The sequence below is a fragment of the Lonchura striata genome, chromosome 5, assembly GCF_050655825.1.
Source record: "Lonchura striata isolate lonStrDom1 chromosome 5, ASM5065582v1, whole genome shotgun sequence".
Classification (NCBI taxonomy): Eukaryota; Metazoa; Chordata; class Aves; order Passeriformes; family Estrildidae; genus Lonchura; species Lonchura striata.
Window position 1 is genome coordinate 22003273 of NC_140707.1, and position 21700 is coordinate 22024972.

The window sequence follows — 21700 nt, forward strand, 5'->3', positions numbered from 1 at the left end:
TAATTATGAATGTCTTCATCAACTGCTGCTGGCAACACCCTGACAAAATATCTGTCGCCCAGAAAACCACATACTGTAAGTGTACCTGTGACTCACAGCTGGCCTGCCCATTTGAGATGTGAGTAAAGCACACCTGTTGCTGCTGGCCATTCAATTCCTGATCTGTTAGTTCTGCTTCCTTCCTTTCTCCTAGCCACCTGCCTGAACTTGCTCAAACTTGCCTGCTATCAGGGCAGTTTGTCTGGAAGTTTAAGCTTGGTGTCCATCAAGTCATTACTGTGCCCTGCCTGCTGGATTCAGGTGTCCCACAGCCTTTTGGTTTTCTGTCCTCAGCTTGGCACATCAGTCTTGCCTCTGCACTTGATTTAATCTCTTCTGTGGGATGTAAGAGCTTGGCAGGGTTCCCTCTCGTGCTGACTTGGTGCCAACGGCAGTGAAAGAATAGCGGTTTGGAAGATAACTGTTTCTCAGCTTTCTTACATACAAACGGGCAGCTCCACGGGCCCCCAGTGAAGAGAGAACACTGCAGTATGAGCTCACATGTTAGCAAAGCCAGAGGATTCACACGGAAAGGAGACCTTAAAATACATTAGGAAAGAATAGGCTTCTGTGAGTGCTGAAGTACAAATCCCTAAGTGTATAGGACACAGGGCGCTTGTTGTAGGTAGGTGACCATGAGTATTTAAATGAGCTTTCCTTTTGTAACAAATTGGAAAACTTCAAAAGCAAACTGTGATCATAGCTGAGTAAATGCATCTACAGTAATTGAGGCATTAAGAAAATACGATTGCAAGATCTGTAATAAGAGCAGGGTGGATTGTAAGGGTAGGGTAATGGTAACAAATTAACAAGAAAATACTTTAAATCCTCTCACATTTTGCAGAAGCAATCACTATGGACAGTTACCTAAGAGCATACATTTGACTGGTGGGTCTAGTTTCCTGTCCTGTCTCTGCTCTCCTAATGAAGAATTCACCTGCATCCTTGGGCAACGGCAGTAACACTGAGCTGGCAGTGAAATAATGCATTTTCTGCACAGATCTCATTGTTCGCTTCCATTGGCACCTACAAAACATAGAGCACTAAACCTTAGAACACTTCAGTGATGCCACTCAGCACCTTGTCTGCCCCATGAGGAGCCTGTCTGCCAGCCTGTTTGTAGGTAGGTTGTACTTTTACACACCCCATGCTGAAAATAGTGCATCTCCAGAGTTATTTTAAATGTTGGGATTACCACTGTAAAATGTCTGTACTTTCTGAAGCCACCTGGGTGTTGGTTCATTTCTGTTATGCAGCAAGCACTGGTTCTCTCAGGTAAATTTTACACTTTGTAAAAATGTATTTATTTTAATCTTTTTAATCTTGCTATACCAGAAAAAGTTATCCACTTCTTTTTACCAAGTTACAGCTGATCACATTTATTCATATTATTTTTTTTAATGTGTATTTCTATTATGTCTTCAACTTGCTTTTAGTCCTAATTTAGAGACTACTCTTTTGGTGACAATAATACACTCATTATTATTTCAGTGCACATTGTATTTTCTCTTTTGCAGACTGTCTATTTTAACAAGAGGAAATGCAGTAAAAGTTTTAAGTGTCAACATTTACAGAGGAATGGAACAAAATAATAAATCTCCCCTAAATTTACATCTGTATTATTAACAATTATTTTTAGAAACAGACAGATCCTGTCTGGGAGATGATTACTGCTGGAATGCATATTCATCAAAATGGTCTCTCATTTTCACTTGTAATTGTTTCAGCTGTTGTAAGAGACTGCTTTCATTTGAGGAGTGCCTTAAAAGCTAAAGGAGTTTGAATTCATTTTGTAAATAGATATATAAATACAGCTCCTGTGGTATTGATAACAACAAAATAACTAATGGATCAAATGAAATATTTCAATCTACAATGGACCTATTAGTGGCACCCAAGCGATATCAGACCTAGTATTTGCTTTTCTGATCTTCAGTCAGTTCAGTTAATGATATGCTTGGCACTCATGCATTTACTTATTAAAGACTTACTGATATTCCAACAGCAAAAAAAACTCCTCACAGTTAGATGAAGTTGTCTCCAAAAGCTAGAGGGGAGGTTTTTGCCACATGTGAAATGCAGTTAAATCATGTTATCAAATACTCTTCACTGTAAAGGAAGAATGATTTCTTTTTTAAACCAAATGTCATGGTTTGACACTGGCACAATGCTGGCACCCCCATGAAAATGCAACCAATCAATTGAATGCTGTGAAATCCGATCGAGAACAAAGCAAAGCAGGCCTCCCCATATTGTATTTGGACCACCGCCCACCATACCATAGGGGCTTCACTCTCTTGGCCTGTTTGATGGCAGCACACGTCTCACAGTCATGGATCACCTGAGAAATACTGTCCATGGTTAGATCCGCCCCTCGGTCTCGTGCCCACTTATAGGTGGCATCTCTACGCTGATGGCCTGAGGCATCATGGGCCCATCGTGCTAGGAACAACTCTCCCTTGTGCTCCCAATCGAGGTCTATCTTTGACACGCCTATCCTTTCAGCCTGATCTACCTGCTGGTTGTTTTGCTGCTCTTCATTAGCTCTGCTTCTGGGGACATGGGCATCTACATGACGAACCTTCACAGGTAGCTTCTCTACCCGGGTAGTGATATCTTTCCACTCTTCAGCAGCCCAAATTGGTTTTCCTCTATGCTGCAAGTTAGCCTCTTTCCACTTCTCTAGCCACCCCATAGAGCATTGGCTACCATCCATGAATCAGTGTAGAGGTAGAGCTTTGGCCACTTCTCCCTTCCTCCAATGTCTAGGGCCAGTTGAACGTCTTTGAGTTCAGCAAACTGGCTTGATCCACCTTCTCCTTCAGTGGCCTCTGCAACCCGTCATGTGGGACTCCATACAGCTGCTTCCCACTTCCAATTCATCCCTACGATGTGACAGGAACCGTCAGTGAAGAGAGCGTAGCGTGTTTCCTCTGCTGGCAGTTGGTTGTATGGTGGAGCTTCTTCAGCCCGTGTCACTGGTTCTTCTTCTTCATCTGCGACACCAAAACTTTCACCTTCGGGCCAATTTGTAATTACTTCCAAAATCCCAGGGCGATTCAGTTTACCAATAGGGGTGCGTTGCGTGATTAGAGCAATCCACTTGCTCCATGTAGCACTGGTGGCATGGTGGGTGGGGGGAACCTTTCCTCTGAACATCCACCCCAGCACCAGTAGTCGGAGTGCCAGGAGGAGTTGTGCTTCTGTGCCAATTACCTCTGTGGCGGCCTGGACTCCCTTGCAGGCGGCCAGGATTTCCTTCTCTGTTGGGGTGTAGTTGGGTTCAGACCCTCTGTAGCCCCAACTCCAAAATCCCAGTCGGCCTCGAGTTTCATCAGGCACTTTCTGTCAAAGGCTCCAGGACAGACCATGGCTCTAGGCTGCAGAGTAGAGCACATTCTTCACATCTGGTCCTATCCTGACTGGGCCAAGGGCTACCGCATGAGCCATTTCCTGCTTTATCTGGGTGAAAGCTTACTGCTGCTCAGGGCCCCAATGGAAATCATTCTTCTTGCGAGTAACCAGGTAAAGAGGGCTCACGATCTGACTGTACTCAGGAATATGCATTCTCCGATGACCAGAACCAAAGAGAGCGAGTTCTCCTGGGAATTCTGCTTTTAACCCCTCTGTGTTCTCAGAGGCGTGTCCACCTTCAATTGGTCACCCCAAGTGTCAGTATCCAAACCTGACCCCTGACTGGATTGACCTCTTCCTTCTGAGAAAATTCTTTTCCCGTGTCAAACGACGACACTAAATAATCTGGAAAATTGTAATCATTCATAAACAGAGAAAATTTCTCCACTGAATGATTGAATGATACCAATCATTTATCAGTTTTATAAAGTCAATAAATCAAAAAGCATCGTATTTCTTATCCACTGCTTTTCAAAAAGCCTGCAGAAATTGATTGGGCATGAGTATTCAGTCCTGTAATGGAATTAGAGCAGCTAAGAACTCTTGGTACATATAACTTGGTCTTAGTATTAAGTTAAGAAGGAATTTGTAAATCTAGAAGTTTGGCTCCTACTCTAAATAAAAACAACAAATTTCCTATGTTTTGGAGATTGTTCAAGGCCATTCGAGAAAGTGGGTTGTGAGATGAGAACTAAGATGAGAAATTTTGATTAGACCAAGCTTTTCCAAAAACTCCATCTTGAGTAGTTGGAATATGTACATACAAGATACTTGTAGGTTTATATAAAATGCAAAATGTTTTTTAAATTATTTGTACTGACATTAGAACTGAGATTTCTAGCTGTGGAATCCAGCTCCTGGGGGGTTTTCAGCCACGTGACATTCTCTCTTCTGAAAGGATACCTGTGAGTATAATTGTCCTGTAGTATTTTATTATAAGATAAAACACATAGAGTATGCAAATATAAACTAGTTTGTTTCAAACCAGAAATGGAAGTGAGAACTGCAGAAATTGCAAAAGAATGTGACTGTTCAGAGACTGCTTTAAAAATAAACTGGGAAAGTACCCGTACAGTCCTAATAATTAGAGTCTGAAGCAACATAAAAGAAGTTTTCCGTGAGTTTATAAATAGAATGCACTGTAATACTTTGTTGCACAAGAAAGGTTTACAAGCAAGATGGGATCTGGTGTGTTTGGAATTGTAAGTCATCATGTGGATGTTTGGAAAGATTCCTTTCCAGCCACTTGGCAAATTCTTTGCTGGCATCTGCTAACTGCCTTTGGCACAACAGCCATGTAAAATAGTGCTTTAAAACCAGTTTGTCTCAAACCTGCTTAGCTTGGACTTTGCAAGTAGTTACCCCAGATGGAAGACTGCCTTTCTCTGACTTTATACATAATTTATCTGAAATCCTGGAGCTGTTCAAATAAGGAGAGATCTGAATGCATCAGACAAACCTTTATGTGTAGCTAAGTGACTTTAAATCTGATTTATAAAACAGAATTTTCTGAAAGATACATTTTAAATTTGTTATGTGCAATGTGGTAGAAATAGTTTTTAAGCACAACTCTTGTGTACAATGCCTTTTTACTCAACTTTGTTTTAAGAGGAATTTTATTTGCTCAGAATGAACATAAAATAAAATATTCAGCAAGCAACAGTCTAATAAATTAGACACTACCAGTGCATGATAAATAATAAATCAGTGTAATTACAGCTCACAGAGGAGAACTCTGGTCTGTATTGGAGACCCCTAAAATAAAAATATTCTAAATTAGGTGATTTCTGCAAAAATCAGTACTGAAATCTTACCTGTATATTTAGAATTCGTTTATATTGTTATGTTTGCAGGGAAATGCAAATAGTTCTGCATTTGTATTATCGGCCATTAAGTTTTCTGTAATCATTAGTGATAAGGGTTTGCATCTGGGTTCTTTGGCTCTCACATTGGAAGTTTCCTTCCCAAAGAACAGGTATCTGTGGGATGCAGATGGAGCACATAACTGCCCAGTGGGGAAAATGCAAGGTAAGATTTAAACATGACTTTACACAGAGGTCACATATCCTTAAATAAACCCTGGGCTAGGTGTTGTTGAACTTTTATCCTTAAATAAACTCCAGGCTAGGTGCTGCTGAACTGCAGCTTTCCCTGCCACCAAATTATCCCCATCTTCTCTTTGTTTTACAAGTGTATTTTTTAAGTCTCTCCTTTTACAAGTGTCAGTGAAACTCTGCAACCTCCAACCCGAGTTCATTTGTACATGGGGAATCCTAGTGACCATTTACAGCCCAAAGAAACTTTCTCTGTGTTCTGCTTGCCTAGTGCTAAGCAAGCAAAGTTGGCAAGAAATCCAACAGAGAATTTTCTTATCCTCCTGTAGAAACTTCAACTTTGACTGGGAGTGGGAGTTGTTTTATTATTTTATCCAATCTGCCTGTGTAAAATCACTATGGCCAGGCCTGTGTTGTCTTTATGTTTCCAGTGTTTGGATGGTCAGATGTTGGAACGGGCTGCCCTGGCAGGTGGTGGGATCACCATCCCTGGAGGCGTTCCTGGTGTGTCTGGATCTAGGGGATGTGGTTCTGTGGCTTAGGGGCTCCAGGGACACTGCTGGCCTCACGGGGGACTGGATGATCCTGAAGGTCTCTTCCAAACTTGATGCTTCCGTGATTCTAGATGAAAAACTGCTTCAAAAACCTCCTGTCCTCTTTTCATAAAGCCCACCTAAACTATCAGCTATGTGTATCTGCAGTCTGTAAGCTATTTTATTTCTTTTCCTTTAGGCAGAAACAGCGCATTTCCTTCGTGGCGCGGCGGGCAGTGCCGGGCGCTGCGCTGCGCGGCGCTCCTCTCCGCCGGTGCGGCTCTCCCCGCTCGGGGGCCGAGGTTATGTAAAGAGCCGAGTTACGCAAGAAATGCAGATTTTCCCTTACGTAACAGCCCGCCCCTGCCGGAGCCTCCCCTCTTGGAGCCGGCGCTGCCCATGCATTAACAGAGGGAACAGCGGTGCTCGCGGTGTTGGAGCATCTCTGGCTCCATCCACGGAGACGTCTTTGCTGCCGTGGCTCTTTCCACTCGCGTTTCGTGAAAATCCCGCCTTTTCCTTACCTGCGGGACATTTCCTTCCGTTAAAATAACAGCACACATACCTAAGTCGTGTTTGTGCCCTTTCCTGAGTCTAGGAAAGCTTTATTAATTCCCAGTTATTAAGTTAATCCAATGTGGACAAGGGAAGTTACAAAGTTCTGTGTGCCTCGAGATCTATGTTTCAGCTGCTGCCACAACTGAAGGATTTGATTCCAATGCCTGTGTCCAAAGACAGATTTCCAAGTTACTTCAGTGCCAATAGGGCTAGGAAAAAAGAGCCCAGTAGCTCAGAACTCTGTCTTTAGCAGATGTTAGGGAAGATTGCAGAGATGGTGGGACCTGTTGCTGTTTGCTTGTCCCGTCATGTGCAGACAGAGCATCATTAGTGGTGCACACTTGGGATGCTTTCATGGAGCAGTAGATGTTGTCAGAGCTTCTGTGCTTGATGCCTTACTCAACTCCCTCAATACTGATTTCTGATCCTGCAACTTTACACACCTTTCCTTTCAGATTTAGTGACCCTGATAAATTGCGGTAGGTGGTTTGGTTGTTGTTGTTTTGTTATTTTGTTTTGGGGTTTTTTTGTTGTTGTTGTTGTTGGTTTCATGTTTGTCTCAGGGTTTTTTCCCCTTTTCCTTGGCCTTGTTGGACATTTTTGACCAACCTTCATACCACTTTCCTTTTTCATGTGTTCCTAAAAGCCCAGGATCTGTGGGGAGGGTCTCGGTATGTAATAAACTCTTTCCTGGATCATGTAGTGGAAAAGAAGGGATTTCCACAGGGAGCAGCTCCAGCATGGACACATCTCTTGGAGTGTAGGAATAGAGGCTGGAGGAGATGGCAGAAGGTGTGGGATGGAAGGTGACCTGCTGGATTAGTCAGTGTTTGAGTGGCTTATTCCTGTAATCTCCTGTACAATTAGATGCTAGTAGGGAAACAGCCAGTCTTCTCAAATCTAGACTAAAGTGGAAGAAAAGGTGTTGAACTCAATGCCTGCCTTCCCTAATACTTAATTTCTGAGTTTCAACAACCTTTTGTTTAAAAAACAGAATTATCAGAGAAGTATAGAACTTAAATGAGTAGATAATGAAAAAAATAAACCATCATGTTGGTATTTCTTGAACTTTGTTTTTTTCAGATCAATTTAGTTTTTCTTCAAAACTCACATGAATAAAGTATAAATTTTAAACTTGCATGTGCTACCCCAAAACAATGGGGAAAGGTAAATATGCTGTATGCATTCATTTAGTAATCTGATACTGAAACTGAATATTTGCTAGAAGAGCAAGAGTAAACTTCACCATCCCTCAAGAGAACTTCTCAGCATTTTGCAGTGCAGCAGGAAGGAATGGGTGCTGCCATGCCTTTTCCTTGTGCTAGTGTGACACAGATGGGTGCAAAAGATATGAAGAGCATATCAACAGCTTAAAACCACTTTTGTCAGCTTTCTCTGTGGAAGGGGCCAGAACCCTTTGTTTTCCATCCTTAGGCACCTGCAGGCATCCTGTGGATAAAATTAACTGTGAAAATTCAGTATAATACAGGGGAGAAACTGAAAGCCTTTCTGCCCCTTGCACTGGCTATCAGTTCCACATTGCTCAAAGGATGAAGACAATTTTTTTTTCTTTTTCCTTTTATTTTTTTCAGTAGTATCTATGTCTGTCAAAGGAACACACTCTGAATGGTATTTACTTTTCAAAACTCTGTGCAAGCTTGGGAAATGCTGCATTTCAAAAACCAATGGAGCCATCTAGTGTTTAAAAACTACAGTTCCATGTTGTTTGGACTTGTGTGTGCAAGACAACAGGTACAATCTTCATGGTCAGAGAGGGAAAACTACTCAAAATCTTTTGTATTAATCCCAGACAGCCCTTGATTCTTACCAAATGTACAGTTATGGGTGCCAGAATTGACACTGTTTAATTGCATGTGGTGATTTCCATTGTTTCACTAAAGACACCCAAGTCTAGACAAAAGGGTTTTCTTATATTTACGCTCAGCCACTTTCATATATCATCATTTTCAGTTATATGTTTTCATTTCTGCTTGGCATTTAGATCCTTCCAATACCTGTGTTGCTCCCTTGCCTGCTCTTTCAGGGCATACACAAAGACACATTCACAGAGCTCATAATTTACACTGATTTTTTTCCTCATAATTTCTTCTGCTGAGCTCATATATAATTGCTCAACATTTGTCATCCAGTCCTTTCCCCCATTACATATTCACATGGTCATTTTCTGCATTTGTGGATAATGGATTTCTCCTAGAGACAAAGAAGCACAATTTTTAAAAATAATTGGGCTGGCTTTATTCTCCTAATATAACCTAGGAAGGTGATTGCAGATCAACTACTCAACAAAAAGGCAAAAGAGAATTTTGCTGTCCTGTGGAGAAAAAATTGGGGTCAAAGCAGAGACTGAGCCAATTTATCAGCTTCTGCTGGTGTGGCAGATGTAGGACAGAGGACAGGAGGTGTCATACCAGGAAGAGCCACTGACATATCTGAGACAAACCACCTCTTCCTGGGTCCATGACAGAAGTTAGTGTTCTTTTTCTTTTTTCTTTTTTTTTCCTGTCCAAGTCTAATCTAGTCATACAGATTTTGTAGACATAATGCAGTGATTAGTTTAAATCCTAATGTCCATTTAGCAATCTAAAATATGTATAATTCAAAGGTAGGGCAGACTTTGGACTTAGGAGCTGACCTGACCTAGCTTTGGATGTTTAAAAGATAGTGGCTAAATTTAAGCTGGTGTTCTAAGATTCTTTATAGTCCATAAGAAGAAGCAAAAAAAAAGGGTTTCTTTTGGTCTCCACATAGGTGCCTAAGAATGCTGGAGCCAATCCCACATGGCCAGCAGTAACTACTGAAAATCAGCTGCTTACCAGGAATCTCAGAGTGAGTCAGGGTTATGGTAGTTCTTTTGGAAGCCACTTCGATGGCCATCTTAGGCAGATGAGGCCAGATTCTAAGAATCATTTAACACATGGATTCCTTCTAGTAGTTGCCCAGTGTGGTCAGGAAAGAAAACTTAGTCTTGTGCTTTATAAATCTGTTTTGGTTATTATTGGTGGTTCTTCTGCCCACTATACATTTTAAGTTTTTAAAAACAGAGTTTCTTCACTGATAGTTTTGCCAAAAGTCAAAATAAAGGCCCTGATAATACCACAGTGCACTACTGCTGTATTGTATTTACTGAATCCCTTCAAAGGGACTATCATATTATCATTGTGACCTCAAAAAAATGTTAGTCTTGATTAATCATTAGAACAAAGAGCTGGAGGCCAAAAAGTTTGTAATATCACAGTTAGGGACAGAGGAGAGCCAGCAGTGTGGTTTATAGAAAGGAGACCAGAAAAGACCTGTCTGAGTCAGTGGAGTGTTTCCATTTTCCCCAGCTGATGTAGTGCACAAACCCACGATATATCCAGTTTCTCCAGACTTTCAGTTTACATTAAAGCAGGTCCTGTGCCTTGTTGTCCTGCTTACAAAGCTTCTGTCTACACAAGGAAATCAACTGATAGAGCTCTCATGGCATAAAGTGAGCTTTTCTAAAAGCTGTAACTAGTTATTTAAGAGGAAGTATTGTGGAATAGCTTATGCTGCAGTGGTTACACCCATCACCTTCCCTGGAGAGAAGAAAATCCATTACAATATTCTAAACATGAACTCATTGAACACTTTTGCAGCATTTTCTTCAGAACTGTACAAATAGGCAACTTGAAATAACATTCTGAATGACATTAGTTATCTTTGAACAGTTAACTCTAAAATCCAATTACATGACTTGGAATGCTTAGCAAAACTTTGATTGGAGGCAATTAGAATTAAGAATGAGAAGGAAGAGGAGTTATCAGAGGAAGGAAAATCCCAAAGGAAAAGGAATGAATAGCAACAAAAGGAAAACTCTAAAGGAGAAAATCAAAGCACAGAATTAACAGTCAATATGAGAATGTTTCCTCAACTGAGAAATGATGGTGGTTGTAAACCTGAGTGAGTTACAGGAGTACAAAAGTAAATAGGATATCCTGTACATATCCTGTACCCCACTGATATCAGTGTACACCTTGCTGGTTTAAGTGCATCACAGAGTCCTAAATTCAGACAAGCAGTCATTACACATGGAATCTGGCTTTCTCTGCAGAATGACTTTTCATATCCCCAATTGCAAGGCAGTATTTTCCCCACATCATGCCCATGTTTGCTCTGCCAGCCTTTTCAATCCTTGCTTCACTTATTCCCAAAATGTCAGAGCCCAACTCTGACATTTCACTCTGAGCATCTTTTAAAAGGACTTGGTTTTTGGATCTGTTTTGAACAGGGCAGAGCAACTTGCTGTTTGTTTGCCTGTGGCAGACACTTCTGTTCTCTAAGGAGACTTAAATATGTGATAGATTAAAGGAAAAGTGTATTATTTCCAGAGGTGTGGCAGGAGCTGTGGAGCAGAGGAAATGACAAGGATCTAAGCTGTGCAACAGGAACCAACAAGGACAGAACAGGGCAGCAGAGCCTCCTCTCTCAGACCTACCCTGAGATGGTGTCTGAGCTGATGTGCTCGAGTCCGTTTCCCACACAGTCCATGGACAGGATTTTCAATCCTTGAAGGACCAGGAGCTAAAGTGATTTTACAGAAGTGTTGCTTCTTTTATTTTCATAATTCAGGAGCAGATAAAAGGTTACCTTGATCAAAAAATACAATCGTATTTGTGATATTTGTGTATGTAATAGAAAATTTTCTCCCTGTTTTTAATGTTCAGGTGTGTTTTTAATATCTGTGCATGAATATCCACATCTGCTAGGAAAGCCTTTCTGCCTGAGATTAGGAATGAAAGGGAGTACTTTGTTTTAAATCTTAGTTTGACCAAGTTAGACAAGGAAGTTAGATGAATGTTTTACTCCAAATATTTCTACAGGGGAACAAAACTTTAAAAAACTGGAAACATGGGACAGGAAGTCCGAATTAGCTGCAGGAAGTGGGACCAGAGCAAGTAGACTGGGCAGGAGAGACTTCCTGGAGCTTTTGGAGCCAGGTTCTAGGTAACTCCAGACAATGAGGTATCTACTTGTAACAAGTAACTTAGGAAGTGTCAAGAAAATACACACTGTATTTCTTGGTTTATCCACATGAAGAGCAGTGAAGTGCTACAGGTGACAGAAAATCCAGCACAGCAGTTTGGGGGTACACCTTGGTGCCCTTTGGACAGATCTGTGCACCAAGGGTGAGTAGATTGCTCCACAAAGAGCTCCTTTGTGTGAAGTTATCACAACATAAGGACTCTTTAATAATGTGGAAAGAGGTAAAAATGAGAGCCAAGGGCAGTAGGTGGAAAGCAGGAAATTCAAATGAGAAGCTTGTGGGCTGTTTAACAGTGTGTATGATTAATAGGTGTCAAGGAAGGTGCTGATTTTCCACCTCCTGATGCTCTCACTCCAAAGCACTGTACCTTTCTGGAAGCAATGCTTCAGCTGAACAGAGCTGTGGATCTCAGCATAGTAATGGAATTGGGTAAAATGGAATTGCCTTCACAAACAGGAGTCAAACTCAGAGAACTGTCGTTTCATCCTGCCCTTAAATTCTCTTAGTCTGTGAAATTTCTTAGACAGTTTTGATTTCCTCACCCAACATTTCATATTGCTTCTTTCTGCATGTAGTTTAATGTTCTAAATTTGTGCCTGAAAGCCAGAGGTGCCTTTTGTGTTCTTGTTCCTTAAACACTGACTTGAAGGCTGAAAACATTCCTGTTTTTCCAAATCTGGAAAAATGCAAAATGGTCATATTACCAAAGGGAGAGAGAGGAGGAGGGAAAAAAAAAAAAAAAAAAAAAAGAAAAGGAATACTGTGTACCCAACAAAATAGAGGCAAGAATGCAAGAATGCAGGAATGTAAATGTGTTACAGGCTGTTATTAGGATTTTGGATGCAAAAATAAAACTTAGAAAAGACTGAAGCTTTGAAAAGGCATAATACAATCCAATTTATTTAGACTAGAAACTGCCCTCCATAGATTGCTAAGGTGACAGGAAAAATTATGAAAAGAAGATAATCATATTTGTTTTAAGTCTGGCAGTTTCCACTGAAATGCCTGTCTCTCTATAATAGTTTTTTTGAAGGAAGTGCCTTGGGGAATTACTAGAAAAATGATCTTTATTAAGTGTTCATGGCCATCTGAACTATCCACCCATCCAGTATAAATGTGTTCTGGCAAAACAAGTGTTTGTGTTGCCATGGCCTTTCCCATGATGTTATTTTTTTAAGCAAAAGCATTTTTCTTGCTGAGATCTTAACAAGGACACAGGCAGGGCGCCATGATTCAGTCCTTGAAGAGAAAAATAATGATTTGGAAGGAATGGTGAAGGAAAAAGATGGTCTCAGAGGGGGCAGAACACAAGACTTAGATATCTGGTGTCTCTTTTGCCCAACAGAAGCAGTGATTCCTTTCACTAATCACCCCAGTTGTGCAGGACAGCAGCGCAGCCTCCACCAGCCCTGCAAAAACGCTGGTGAGCCCAGTGCTGAGATTCTCCTGAGGCATCCTGAGGATAGGGAAAATCTTCCTTAAAAATAGCAGCTCAATTATTATTTGCTGAGCAAATGACATGCCTCAGATACAGGCTTCCAAAAATCAGGTCATAAAGCCCTGTGCTGTGCAAAGGTACAGGGATTCTTAACAAAACATATTTTCCCAAGGTCTGTGTGGATCCATGTGTTGTGTTTGCAAGGTCTTAACTGTTCTGTGTGCATGGGTTTGGGTTTTTGGGTTTTTTTCTGCCTTTGCTCTGCAAAATCTCTTTGGGAAGGTGCTGCCTAAGGGTTTCACATTGGTTTCTGTTCTCTGGTGAATACCTCTGCAAATGAACGTGATTGTGATTTTTACTTTGTTTATGGATTTATACTCTAGGGTTTATACTATAGGGTTTAACCTAATATGACAATGTTTGAGCATAAAAACAGGTGAACAGATCTCGTAAGCATTGAACAACATTATTATAAAGTCACAGTGACTGAAGCAAAACTAATGGGTGCTTACATAAAGTGAACAAGGACAAGGCAGGTGTTGAGTCCTCCTTTCTCTGCATGTCTTCCCAAATTCCAGTAATCATCACTTCTGAGGCAGAGGTCATCGCTGAATCTGTCTGCTTCCCATTGCCAAGGGGGTCACAAATTCCTTTGGGAAGGAATAAAACAAAAAAATGAAGAACAGCAGTTCCAAAGGCTGGGGCTTAGCTCTCATAGGGTTTTGATGAGATTTGGGCTTTTTATTTCCTTCAGCTTCTGTAAAAAACCTCTCTCAAACTGCTTTCATAGCCCTGTAGCTCCACAAGTCACATCAGAATATTGATCTCAACAGAAAATATAAAGAGAATAAGGTCCATGAATGCTGAATGTAGGTCCAAATCCAGTTATGTATCCATTTGTAGAAAAGAACACATTACCAAAAAATAAACCAAACCAAAACAACAACAACAACAAAAAAAAAAAACCAACAAGTAACAAAAATTAAAAATAGAGTAGGCTTGTAAAAATAGAAAGGGCAGGGTCATCATTAGAGGGTGAGTTCGCATCTCAGTGATACCTGAACACAGCACCACTTAGCAAACAGATCAATTACAGAACTATGGCAAAACAAACAAAGCAGCACAGATAATTGTATTTGCCATTAAATGAAATTACTTAGTGTGACACTAAGGCAGAAAATAGCATTTGATATAAAAAATAGAATATGTTAGAACTTTGCTCCAGTGTGTAATGTGTTCCCCTAACTACTAAGACCCATTCACTCTCATCCTCCTGCAGTGAAATTAGTTTTAGAAATCATAGGAACAGAGCTCTGCAATTCCTCAGCCTACCACTTCACAGTAAGTTCTTCCTGTTCAACTCAACACTTACCTGCCATCTCACTGATTCTGCTGAAGTATCTTCAATAACATGTACTTGACATCCTTCGTATTCATACTCACTGAAAAAAATCACAACATATCTAATCTAAAGCTAAAAATTCACAGAAAGAACATGAGGAGCATGAGCTAAATCCAGTTTGCTTTATGCAACTAATTCCAATGAAATTAAAAGGCCATTTAGGGGGAGGGGAAACAAACTTACAGCGTACATAACACCAGTCATATCTTTTTTTAATACAATCTTTTGACATTAGATTAGAGAGAAAATTCCAGGTTAAAATTGACTCAATTAATTCTCCTGCTCTTGCAGTTCAAGAGGGACATGTCTCATGCATGAAGCAATAATGGAGCTGCATGCTTGGGATGTATCCGGCTCATGACTAAATCCTAAGTGGATTTAGTTCTCACAGTGTGGTGCAGGGAGCTTACAAGCTCCATTCAGCAAGAAAAGGGTTGACCTGGATAGTGATTCTGGAACAGTAGGAAAGGGAATGAGCTGCAGGGCATGACAAGGCTGCCAGGAGAGCAGCAAAGATTACCCAGAATGTATCACTTAAAGGGAGGCATTCCTAAGCTGATGCTGACAGGAATTCAGAGATGTGGGTAAACAAACAAAAAAAAAATCTAGAGGCTGGAGAAAGGGCTCTAAATTGAATTTACTGGTGCTTATCTGCTGCTACAAACAGTGACAGTAATTTATAGGCATGCCTATAATTTATAGTTGTCAGGGAAAATGAGTTAAAATAACCTATGAAAAATGAAGGCTTATAAAATAGTCCATCTTTAACATAATGCTGGAGAACACAATGTATTTACAATTTACAAGTATGTACTTTTAAAAATTAAAATTAATAATACATTAAATTAATACAGAATCATTAGGAATGACATTTTACTGAGGAAATAATGATGAATTTCTGAATATTACATATATGTTATGTTGTTCCTATGATAAAATATTTTAGCTGCTTATCTTTTGAAAGTATTTAGAATTGTCCCAGTTTCTTTACTGGTAAAAAAATTATTTAATGAAATACTTTATAATTATTCTTCCATAACTTGTGGAGAACACACCAGTTTTCAATCTACCTTCCTGTTCACTCATCCAGTCCCCACTTCCTGAGTTTGCCTATGAGGATGTTGTGAGAGACATTGCCAAAGCCTTGCTGAATGAAGGCAGACAAAATCCACTGCTCTCCTCTCACCTCTCCAGGCAGTTGTTTCATCATAAAAGGCAATCAGGTTGGTCAAGCATGATTACATAGTGAATCCACCTGATTCCACCTTCTTGGCTTTCCTGACCTCCAAAATGAGGCTCTGTCTTTCCAGGGATTGAGGTGAGGATGACTGGCTGGTAGTTCCCTGGGTCCTCCTTCTTGCCCTTTTTGAAGACCGGGGTAACATTTCTTCCAGTCCTCACACACCTGTCCTGATCACTGGCACCTTTCAAAGATGAACATGGGCAGCTCCACTGTGAGGTCTGCCAGCTCTCAGCACTTGTGGATGCATCCCATCAGGGACCAAGGATTTATGGATGTAGGTTTGCCTAGATGTTCTCTAACCCAATCCTCCTCGAGAAAGGGAAGGTCTTCCTTCCGGTGTTCCTTTACCCTGGTCTCAATATAATACCAGCTCTGCAATTTAAATTAAAATTTTAAATTTAAATAGTTCAAAATTTTCTAACTTTGCAATGTGATAACTTCTTCCCAATATGCATGGCACTAATCAGACCCACAAGTTAACTTCCCATTTCCAAATAAGCTATGCGATTAAAAATTTAGAGTAAGATTTGACCCAGAACCTTGTTTATTATGTAAATGAACAGTAAGATAACTCTTTTGCTTAAGGCTTGAGGATGGGTAGTGGGAGATGTGGATTCTAATTTAGAATCTGACTATTAATCATGAAAAAGCTATTAAGAACCAACATTTATTTGATGCCTTGATAGTTTGTATGTCAATTAATTAGCTGGACTTTATAGTCTACTATCATGGTCTTTCTGATGCAAGATGAATTGCAATAGTCCAGTTGTGTATCTCTTATGTTTTAGATAAGAATTATCTGGTAATACGTTTCACTTTTAAATAGCAATTGAACAGTGTAAGTTCATTTTTCCACTGCTTTTTAAATGCCAATGCATGGTGTTAATAGCTTAAGAATGACTGTCATCATTGGTCTGTCACAGTGTCCTGAGTCCTTGGAGGAATTAAATTCTCTGTTCAGATTCATGAACAATAAGTTGTTAATTTTTTGCATGGATATTAAGACAGTTGTGAACTCCCAATTGATACAGTGGGATTCAGCAGCAAGGAAAGGCCTTCCCAAAGCCTATGGTTTGCTTCTTCCAGAGATTTTCACCTCTGCTGTAGGGACAGTAGAACTGCATGAAAAACTGGTCCCAAATCACCATATCTTGTAGCACAGAATCAGTGTTTTTATAGTGGAACAGCTCAGAAACCATAGAATCATAGAATTACTTAAGTTGAGAAGGTACCATAAAGATATCTGGTTCCAGCCCCTCACCACAGGCAGGGACACTTTTCACTAGACCAGGTTGCTCTGAGCTTCACCCAGCCTGGCCTTGAATGCTTGCAGGGATGAATGAATTATTCCATTTCCCTGTTGTGGGATGGATTATTCCATTTCCTTGTTGTGGGAAAGAGCAAAGGACAATCATAGAGACAGGCATCTGAAGGCCACCATCAGTTAAATCTGTCAACTGCTACAGGTACTGAATCCCTGCTTTCCAGAAAGTGTCTGGGCATGGCCTGCTGTTGGGAAGTAGAGAATTAATCTTTTGATTTTCCTTTGCACACAGCCTTTGGTTTTGCTTTATTAAGTTGCCTGTATCTTGATCCACAAGTTCTGTCCTGTCTACTTTCTCCTCCTCTGTACTGATGAGGAGAGGAGTAGTAGAGCAGCTTGGTGGGCAATTGGCTGCCAGACAAGGTCAAACTCCTGCACCATCTAATAGATTTTTTTTTTTTAGATATGATGGAATTTATTCTGGTTGGATGCATTTTTATACCTGTATAGATTGTGATAAGGCCAAGAAATGGAAGTGCATTCTTGTCCAAATTCTGTGTTTGTCCTCTGTGTTAGAAGGGCTGAATGACATTTGCCAAACTATTCAGTTGTTGGTCAAAAGTTGGAGGAGCTACCAGAACATGCTCCTCTAATATTTATGAACTATATGATTTCAAGCATCTTGTTGCCAGGGTTTGAAATAGTGCTAAGGTTTCTAAATCTCTGGTATAATCCAGAAATTAACTAGTTGTGAATATAATCAGTTCCAGTAGATCAGCTACCTTAGAACACTGAGGCCCCTCATTGATGGTACTCAGAAGATGTTTGTGGCAAGTGGTCTCTGATTTGAGACTCCTAAAAAGAGTTTGAGAACAGAGGTTACAGGTCTCTAGCAGTGGTGAAACGGGTGAAGGGGGTGTTTTTTGGGGGATTCCTTAAATTATTTTTTCCCTAAACCAAATTAACTATCAAGGTGTTACCAGTTTTTTAAAACAATGAAACCTCTTGTTCTGCTCTCTGGGATTTCCTGTAACTGCATGAATGGAAGACAAAGAACAGGGGCTGTATACATTGGAGCCTTCAGAAGGGGGACTGAGGCCAGTGGTGGTGTCTCCTCCTTTCAGGAGGTTGTGATGTGGTTATGAGACCTGGAAACTAAAAGACAGCCATTATAAAATTAAGGTCATGTCAGCATTGGTAGGCACTAGACAGCCACACTGCTTGGTGCTGGGCTGTTCTGCAGAGCCTGCCCTGGGAGATATCCCAAGGATACCCATGGAGTATGAAAGGAGCAATCAGCCAAGAAAAGCAGGAAAATGTGTTCTTCTGAAGTGGGGGAAGGGATGCTGTTTGTTTTCTGATTTTGATCTGCAGAAGTCCAAGAAAGGGAACCAAAAAATTACAGAGTGGGAGGACTGAACTGGAGGGGAGGAGAGTAAAAGTATCTTTTTACATCAAGAATAGCCAGACCACTGTTTAAGCCTTGGAACTTCATTATTCTTCATCCAGCTGGCAGTCTGTTAGAAGAATCCTCCTCCTGAGTATACAGATTTTGGAGAAATGCAGGTTTTCCCATTTCCACTCTTGCAAGAGTAACAATTTCCTTGCCAGAAACACCAACATGGGGAAATCTATGTATCTGGAACTCTGTCCTAGAGTAAGGGCAGAGAGAGCTCAGCTGCTGCTTCAGGAGCCCAGAGGGGACATCCAGAACAAGGCCAAGAACAGCCAGTGTTGGTGTTAAAGACAAGTAACCAACTGCACTGTGTCTCTGTGCACAGAGATTCCTTCAAAGTGCCATATTAGCCAAAGCCTCTGCTGACTGTACAAGTCAAAATGCCAGGGGTTAACTGCTCTCTGCCAGGAGAAACTGCTTTCTGTCTCCTGCAGAGCTTTCAGAAGCAGAACATAAGCATGTCACTGGAGCCACAGGAAGTGTGTGGTTTGTCCTGCCTGGCAGCCCCTGAAAACCCACATCTTCCCTGATGCTTTTTGGCCTAAGTCTTTGAAAACATGTCACTGAAAGGTGCCTGCAGGCAATGGACGTTTCTCTTTTCCTGCTTCAGTAAAAATGTCCATCCTGGCAAACTGCAGTGAGACAAACTCTCTGCCTGAAGAAGGAGTACCTTCCATGGCTTTTTTTTTGTGGTCAGTGACAAGGGGAGCAGAAATTACAGGTCTCAAGGTAAAGTGTCTGCATTTTCCTTGGCACAGCTGATCCAGGCTGAAGTGTGCCTTGATATTGCTGTGAGACCAGGAAGTCTTTCTCTTTATTATCTGTGTTCTTTTCAGTGCCTTGTAGTAACCAAAAAGACACATATGATAGAGAGAAATAGTCGCATATGATAGAGAGTCGCATATGATAGAGAGAAAGAGAAATGTGGAGCAGAAAAACTGGGGACTGGGGGAGATAAACTGAGCTTGATTTTATTTGTGTAGAGTTCAGCAACATAAAACTCGAGCCTGTAACTTTTAAATATAATACTCTCTGTTGTGATATAAAATAGTCTTTATGAACTCTCTTACCACTTTGCGTTTCAAGGCGTTTTGAATTTTAAAGTCTTCAGCCCAAGCAAGAGCCTGTCCACATGCACTACCTAACCTATTTAATCATGCATAGATGCAACTTTTTAAAGAATTGTATATAGAGGGGAACTAACCAAAATAATAAAAACAGATAGTCCTGAAAACTTAACACAATAGAGCCAAAATTTGTGCATTCCCCATTTTCTTAAATTTCCAACCAGATTTTCCCAAAGTAAAAAATAAACATCTTGATACTGCCATGCGCATGTACATTTAATTTGGAATTTTCAAAGGTCAGTGCAGAGCCACTGTGTACTTTGGAAATCCATTCAGGGCACAGATACTATTCTTATATAGTAAACAAATGAAGATGGACTTCTATACCTCTAGCTGAACATTCCACTGATTTACAAAGAAGTTCACACCCAAATATATCTGATACTAAATATTGTGGTGTTCTGGGATACTATATATTTTATCACTTCTTATATGCATTTATTTAATTCATGTTATCAATTAAAGGTGTCCTTAGTCAGATACGTAATTTCCCATAACTACTTAGTTGGATTAGGCATTATTGTCCATAGGCGTGCTGTTAATTTCACTTATTTTTTGGTCATCTTTTATTGCACAAGTATTGTATTGTTGTTCTGTGAAGTGTACACAACACAGGAGTGCAAGAAACAAGAAACAATGTCACCAAGCCCAGTAAGACTAAGATTTTGGTTAAAAAAGTAACTTAATTCAGGGGCAGAGATGCCCCACAAGCTCACAGACAGGGCCTCCAGACTAGCTCATCTGTCTGATTGTGTAGTTTGTGAAATTTTCATCAAATGTAGTTGTGTTGAAGATTGGTACCTCAATCCCTAGGTTATCTGAGTAGCCACATTCTTCACAGGTAGCAGTGGGGCAGGAAAGTAATTGTAATTTAGCATTTGGGAAGTTGGCACACACTTTTATGTCAGCTTCCCTTTTTTGCTAAATGCTGTTTCAAAACTCTTCCAAGTTAGACATAGATAAAAATAACTCAAAGATTGGAGGAGTTTTTCAGACAGGAGTCAACAAAACAAAAAAAATCTTGTTCTATCTCTGCCCAGGACAAGCAATGTTTGAATATTCCAGGCATTTTCACAACAGTTGGAGTTGCAGAAAATCTGTACTGAACACAGACCATAATCCTTCTAATGGCATGTTAGGTTTGTTAAGCACCCTGGCAGTGAGCCAGTTGTCTGGTAATGTTAGGAAGGGGTTAGGTCAGAATGACCTAGACATATGCAGAGAATCCATTGCCTTCCCAAGGCATTCTGCTTGGGATAATCATTCTGAAACCTCCAACAAGGAATGCCATAGCAGTGAACTTAGGAAGGAGCATCTGGGCTAATGAGTGCTACAAAAGAGAAAAAATCCCTCTGCTCTGAGGGTTTCTGATATATTTACTTTTTTCTCTTGTTTCTGTGGTACTAAATATTTGAGAGAAATCCCAGGAAATCCAGAACAAAACACTAGATGTGTCATGGCAAGCAAAAATATTTTTCTCCTCCTCTTGATTCCAAGGTTGTGAGCTAAACCAGGATATTTGCTTTCCTTTGCCATCCACTTCTAACACATAAATAAAGCAACCACTCCTCTGTTGCAATGTGTCTGAGGTAGCTGTAATCATGCTGTTGACTGACAGTAATTGGTATTTGCTTCGGTCATCTTTAAAGTCATGCTCATTAAAACTGATCTTCCTACTCACATATTGAAAGAAACCAATATCTGGAGGCAAGATCATCTGGGGAAAATGTTCATAAATCCTCAGGCAACAATGTCTGCCTCCCTCAGAGCTGGCAGCAGTGGCCTTCCTGTTCCAAAAGAACGCTTTGTCGTGGTGTGATGGTTTCACCCCACCAGGCACCAAGCTCCAGGCAGCCGCTCGCTCACTGCCCCATGGGATCAGCGAGAGAATCAGAGGGGGAAAGGCTGCAAAACTCATGGGGTTGAACTAAAGACAGTTTAATAGGAAAAGCAAAAGCTGTGCAAAACACAAGCAAAGCAAAACACGGAATGAATCCCCTTCTTCCTGTGGGCAGGCAGCTGTTCAGCCATCTCCAGGGCCCCCTCACACTACCAGTGACTTGGGGAGGCAAAGGCCATCACTCAAAATGTCCCCCCGTTCCTTCTTCTTCCCCACTTGAGATACTGAGCAGGATGCCATACAACA

At 40.7% G+C, this 21700-nt stretch overlaps 1 protein-coding gene across 12 annotated transcripts in view; it reads left to right on the plus strand.

Annotated features, from left to right (window-relative positions):
- The window catches only part of RNF141 (ring finger protein 141), an 81643-nt gene that overhangs the window by 48781 nt on the left and 11162 nt on the right, over window positions 1-21700 (plus strand). For 8 of the 12 annotated variants that reach the window (XM_085580086.1, XM_085580084.1, XM_085580087.1 and 5 more), the window contains one exon: window positions 1-21700. This exon is cut by the window's right edge. The gene's annotated coding sequence lies outside the window, so the exon portion shown is untranslated. The other 4 variants (XM_085580083.1, XM_085580080.1, XM_085580081.1 and 1 more) reach the window with 4 other exon arrangements.